This window comes from Athene noctua, chromosome 4 (genome assembly GCF_965140245.1).
Source record: "Athene noctua chromosome 4, bAthNoc1.hap1.1, whole genome shotgun sequence".
NCBI classification, from domain to species: domain Eukaryota; kingdom Metazoa; phylum Chordata; class Aves; order Strigiformes; family Strigidae; genus Athene; species Athene noctua.
Genome location: NC_134040.1, coordinates 35307357 through 35313356, shown reverse-complemented (window position 1 = coordinate 35313356; position 6000 = coordinate 35307357). Strand labels below are relative to the sequence as shown.

General features: G+C 59.3%; 1 long non-coding RNA gene across 2 annotated transcripts; it reads left to right on the top strand.

Annotated features, from left to right (window-relative positions):
* Positions 1 to 1293: 1293 nt before the first annotated feature.
* Positions 1294 to 4620, top strand: LOC141959651 (uncharacterized). 2 transcript variants are annotated; one of them, XR_012633482.1, is made up of 4 exons: positions 1294 to 1374; positions 1728 to 1820; positions 3262 to 3553; positions 4142 to 4620. It is a non-coding gene; the product is annotated as an uncharacterized LOC141959651 (long non-coding RNA). The 2 variants fall into 2 exon arrangements; XR_012633481.1 differs by lacking the exons at positions 3262 to 3553; positions 4142 to 4620 and adding an exon at positions 2874 to 3232.
* Positions 4621 to 6000: the final 1380 nt, after the last annotated feature.

Here is a 6000-nt window from a genome sequence, read left to right as displayed (position 1 = left end):
TTCACTTAAAGGCTATTACGGGCGAATTAATAAATTACACAGCGAATTATTAAATCCAGATAATTACAAGGAATAAGTAAGTAATCATTAGTTATCTCAGCTAATTACTGTGGGTCAGAGCGAGCGAGAATGTGAAATCCTCCTCGGGAATTGAAATTAACTTTGCACAGTGAGTCTCTCTGCTTGACATCCCCAGTCTGTAGGCACATGGCAGCTCCCCTGTGAGCTCGGATTCCTATTTAACTTGGAGAGAATGGAAATAAAATTAAGTGGCGATGTGATAATAGGAAGCTGCTTAGAAAGCGAACGCGGTGGGTTTTCGTTTTTTACCTTTTACTGCCTGGAGATAGGCTGCTCTTTAGTTTCCCAGATTAAAAACCTGCGGCAATTAGGCTCGTTCTCCCAGTGCCCACCTGTCCCACGCGTGCAGATTATGGACAAACGAAAATGCACGAAAGATCTGGGGGGGGGGGATGGCGAGACCCGGGGCGGGCACCCGGGCAGCCGCTCTGCTGCCGCTCAGCACCGGTGCGCGGGCCGGGCAGGGCTGAGCCACCGGCGCGCTTTGTTTTGGGAGACAATAAAGCTGCCGAGCCCTAATGAGGGTCCCTGTCTCTTCCGTTGATCTTTCGCCAGATCTCTCCAAGAGCTGATGTCCCGTGCCCCTGCCCCCCCCCCTCCCCCTCTATAACATCACTTCCCGGCTTTCCTTCACGTGCATCTTTTATAAACAGCAGATCTATAGGCGGAGACGCTCACGCTGCCCACGCCTGGCTTTGCCCGCATTTAAACAACAACAACAACAACTGCTGTGCGTGCACTACGAGGAAAAAGATCTCGGCTTCTTTGCCTTTATCAATTGCAATTAGGTGGACAGTCTTCCCCCTCTTCCCTTGCTCCAGTCTGGGATGATAATTAAAATTTAATGAAGCCTGGGAGTAGCAGAGCTCTGTCTGGGGACTGTGGAATAGAATATTTTAACTGTACATTTACACCAAGTGTCTGGCTTCAAAGACGTGACTGCTTTTAATCTCGAATTAGAAAACCACAGACCTGAAATTAAATATTAGCCACCCCCGGCTCCCCTTCCATCCCGCCACACGGTCACGCCTGTGTTTGCCTGCCTTGCCCCACGATACGCACGCACCCACGTCTCGGGTCTCCAATTACCCTCGCGTTAATAATAGATGGCTTTGAGAAAGTGCGGATTTTTCCCTTCCCCACCCCCCCTTTTTTTTTTTTTTTTTTAAATAGAGTTAATGCAATATTAATTGGTCGTAGCTGCTATAAGAACGCGCCGCGTTTTTCCAGGAACAAATCGATGGATCGGGGCAGCGAGCGCGGAGCAAGAGGCGCAGCCCCGGGGCCCCCCGGGTGAGTACGGCCGCCGGCGGGGCCCTCCGCGCCCGCGCAGCTCGCGCGCCCCTTCCCGCGCCGGCGGGTGGCAGCGCGCTCCGGCCCGCGCGTAGTTGCACGGGGAGGCGCGGGGAAGGATGGGGGGTGGGGGGGGGGGGGTGGCCGGTGGTGTGGGGGGGCTGCTTGTCGGGGCGGGGGGGGGGGGGGGGGGGGGAGTAGGGCTTAGCGTGGCGGCGGCAGACCCCAGCAGCTGCCCTTTTCCCCGGGCAGCCCGGCTGGTTTGCGGTCCCGGCGCCGTAACCGGGTGGGGGGAGGACGTGTGGGGGGACAAGACTCCCCTCCCGCCTTTCTTGTTATTGTTATTTTGGCAGGTGAGAGCCCTGGGCCCCCCCGGAGCCCGGCGGCGCAGGATAGGGAGGGGGGAACCTGCCCCCCCGGCTGCGGCTCGGCGCGCCCCCACCAAGGTGAATGCGGTTTGGAGAGGGGGGAGGACACCCCTCAAGGAAGCGGGGCGGGGAGAAGAGAAAAAGAAACCCAACCCCACCAGCCCCTCAAAATTCCCCAAGAAAACTCCGCGGGTTCCCACAGACACCTGGGACCCCCTTCCCGCGGGGTGGGGGGGTTGCTGACCGGCTCCCAGAGCTCCTCCGTGCCAGAGGCATCCTGGAGGCCAGGCAGGGCTGTGCTGGGATGGGTTACTCCTTACCTGGGCTGCCCCCCCCCTCAGCTGGCATTTGTTGCCAAAAAAAACGGAAAAGCAAGAAAAAAAGCAAGAAAACCCCGCAACAGCCTGCCCCAAAAACTCAGCCACAGCCCTCAAAACGAATCAACGGAGGAAGAAAAAAGGCAGCTGGGACAGCCCCGGCACCGTGTGTGTGTGCACCGGAGGCGGCCTCGCAGTTGCGCCCCCCCCCCCCCCCCCCCCAGCTAAGGCCCTCCGCGGCCATCCGCGGCCGCGGAGCCCGCGGGCCACCGCGCTGCCCCGCCAGGGTGGGCTGGGCCGGCCCCGACTCCCGCGGGCACCGTCCTCCCCTCGGGCCCGACCGCCCCGTCCCCTCCGCAGGCAGCCGCGGAGCGGGGCGACCCTTCGGCCTCATCCTCCCGCAGCAAACCCGCCTGGCCGCCGGGAGCTGGGGGGGTGCGGGGGGTGGTGCCACTCTGCGCGGAGAGGAGGAGGAAGGCGAAGGGGAGGGGGGGCAGGAGCAGGCGCGGGGCCCCGCGCGGCTCCGCGCTGTTTGCGCGCCCCGTCCGGCTGCGGCACGTCTCGGCAGCGCGGCGGGGCTCGGCTCGCCTCCCCGTTTATACAGAACGGGATCATTTACATAAAGTCCTTAAGGCAAATAACTGTTGGGGCTCTAATTTATATCTGATCGAAAATTAGCCGTCATTATGCGCTCCATTAGCAGCGTCTTTAATGTGCTTCTAAGCACCATTTGTCAAGCGGCTTGTTAATATCCTTCAAGTCTTTAAAGTTGAGAGCTCATTAAAGAGTGCGCTCTGTTATTGATGTAATTTAGATGAGTTTGGAAGAGCGAGTGCGCCGCGGACAACCTGGATGAGCGGGGAGAGGCTGGGGCTCCCCCCGGGGCTGCGGGAGCTGCACCCCGCCGCCACGAGCCCCTCACCGTGGCCTCGGGCCCCGACCCGGGGAGGGGGGCCCGGGGCTGGGCTCCGTGCTACGGCTGGGGCATCCCCAACAGCGGGGGGTTGGGGGGTGTCTTTTGGCTGAGGCGGAGTAGAAGCACGCTTAATGGTGTGCAGACACGATTCCGCCGTCTCTCCCCCGCTCCATCGGAAGAGCATAAAGGCCAATAAATTACCTTCGCTGCTTATCTGAAAATCCATCTATTCTGCCGGTTTTGGGTTGGGTTTTTTGTTTTCTTTTTTTTTCCTCCGCCTGTGCAGGTCGCGGTGCAACACGATGAAGCCGACCCCGAAGGAGGGGGAGGTGCTGGGGAGCGCCCCTTCTGCTCCCACCGGGGGGCTCCCTCGGTCCCCCGGCGCGGCGGCGGGTCCCGGCCGCCTCCGGAGCCCGAAACCCGGCTGAAAACCCGGCGGTGAGAGGAAAGTCCCGGCTGAGCTCTGTGTCCCTCCTCGCCCCCGCCTCCCCCGGGCGGTGCGGAGCGGGGGCTTGCGGGGAGGGTCCTCCCCTGCGCCGCCGTCCCCGGGCTTCCCCCGGGCGAAAGCAATAAAGCGGGTAATTAGACTGCTAAAGACGGATGTAAATAACGGGGAGGAGGCGGCGGTTGACAGCCGTGCGGCGGGGACGGGGCCCCCCCTCCCCCCGGGGGAAAGGGGGGACACAGAGCACCTCAGCGCCTGCCCCGAGGCCGCGGGGAGGGACGGCCCCGCTGCTCCGGCGGCGCTCGGGCCGCAGGGGGGGGGGGGCAATAATTCCTCCCTGCAGGAGGGGGCTCTCACCACGCACTGCGAAGAACCCTTTACCCCCGGACCGACCCTCCCGCCCCTCCCGAGCACACGGTTCAGGGGTCAGGGCAGAGGGGGCTACCGGGGCTGGGGGGGAGGGCGAGTGGGTGCAGGTACCCCCCAGGGGCTCTGACTGCAGGGTCCCAGGCACACGCTGACAACCGTGGGAACGTTTATCCCCTCCCCGGCAAAGGAATGCGAGGTGTAAGCAGTGGCTGCATCCAGCCCTCCCCACCTCTCGGGCAGCGAGCCTGGGGGAGTGCGGTGGGGTGCCCCATCTGTGCGGGGTGGGGTGCACGCAGTCACGGCCCCCCCACGGGAGAGGGCTGCTCTTGAAGAGCTCTTCTGCACATCGCAGGGTCATCGCCAGCCCCTTCCTAGAGACACCAGCACTGTGCTGGCCCCAGATGCCATCTGGGCAGAGAAAAATACCTTCAGGACAACGAGCGAAAGCATCACCTCGGGTAGGCAAAACCCACGAGGCACAGAATTGCCACCAGAAGGCCCGAGGTGGATGCGCTGAATTGCACCTGCAGATGGGCTCATCGTTATTGCCACCAGGACCACGGAGGAGATGGAGAACAGCGACACGCTGCCGGGCACGTGGCTGCCGTGGGGTTTCCCTTCTCCCTTTGCATGTGGCATTTGGGGACGGAGTTCCCTCAGGGTGCGTGTGGGCACATGTGCATGGCCTGACGGGTTTGAGAAGGTCTTGCTGCGTGGTGGAAAGCCCTTTCTTACCCATCTGCTCACTTGAAGCCCCTGTATCTTTTCTTTTGCCTGTGGCACCACATTATTTTGGAAGGAAAGCCAAGGAAGTAGGTGGGATAAACTTAACATTGAGAACATAATTGGGGGGGGGGGGGGGGGGGGGCGGAATTTTACAGGGAGATAGCTTTGTCTGTATTTAACAAAGCCATTAAAAAACATCGTGTCAAACATAGCTGGGCAAGTCAGCCCATGCCAGATGGGGAGGGAAAGCCACGGAAAAGTCTTGTGTTACAACAGTGACAACATTTTATGGCAGCAGCCGTCACCACTTTTAAGCAAGTGAAAAGCAGTTCAGTTTCTTGCCTTATTTTGTGGGCAGAAATGGTGGAAGTGCAGCAGTGAATGAGCCGTGTCCCATTCCCACCCCAGCAATGGCTGTGACTCTTGTTGGGGCACTTCAGGCAGTGACGTGCATGGTGGTGCCCGCTGGGCAGCAACACGAAGCCCCATGTGCCAAAGAAGAATGTGATGAGGAGGGCTTGCATAAACCTTAGCATAACAAAAGCCTCTATCCCACAGGTGCACACAAACACACCCACCCACACAGATGCTATGCAAAAAAGAAAGAAAAAAAAAAGGCAAAAGATGTCACCTTTTGAAATTGTTTTTACATCCTGAGTTGTAGAATTTCTTTCCTGATTGCTCTTCATTTTAAAAATGCAGATTCTTTAAGAATACGTTCTTAAAACACAGCATCTTTAGAAACGACTGTGAAGGGACACGCCTGATGCCGCGATATGTGACTCTCCCAAGTTTCTTGTATGTATATACCTGACATGAAGATGCCCACGAAGCTTTCCTACTGGCACTTCCTCGCGGAGAAGGGAGATGGGGGCCAGCTGGGATCCCCTTGCTAACTGAAGCAGCTGACCCGACGGCTGGGGTGGCTGCCTGCTCCCTGTCACCCTCCCCCTCTGACCGCAGTGTAAACCCTCTTCCTTTCCGCTTCCATCCATAAGCAGACACAAGGTGGAGGCCAGAAGCGGGGCTGACTGTTCTCCCAGAATAGCTGAGGGGAGAGTATCGGCTCCAAACAGGCAGTTCGATTGTTCCCACATGGTTTTGGGGAGGGGGGTGGGGAGTGGAATTAGCAGTGACACGCTGCCACTTGGCCCCAGGGCTGGAGGATGGTCCCCAGCTGGTTCTGCAGACTGGCAGGGATGCCGCCACCAGAGACCACCCGCCACTTCCCTACAGCTCTTTCTCTTCCATAAAGCCCCTTCCCTGCTGGGGAGGTCGGGCTGCGTTTGCCTTGGATATGAAAACCCTGTGCCTCTCCCCTCAACCTGCTGAGCTGCTTTGTGCCCCCTGAATTAGCCAGGGCTCATTTTAACTCATTGAATAGTCTGGATCGGAGCCAGCCAGCCCATGGGCTTCTGCACAGGACCAGGTTTGCAAGTCAATGGCCCCAAGCCTCAGTGAGGTCCAGACCTTGCCAAGGATCTT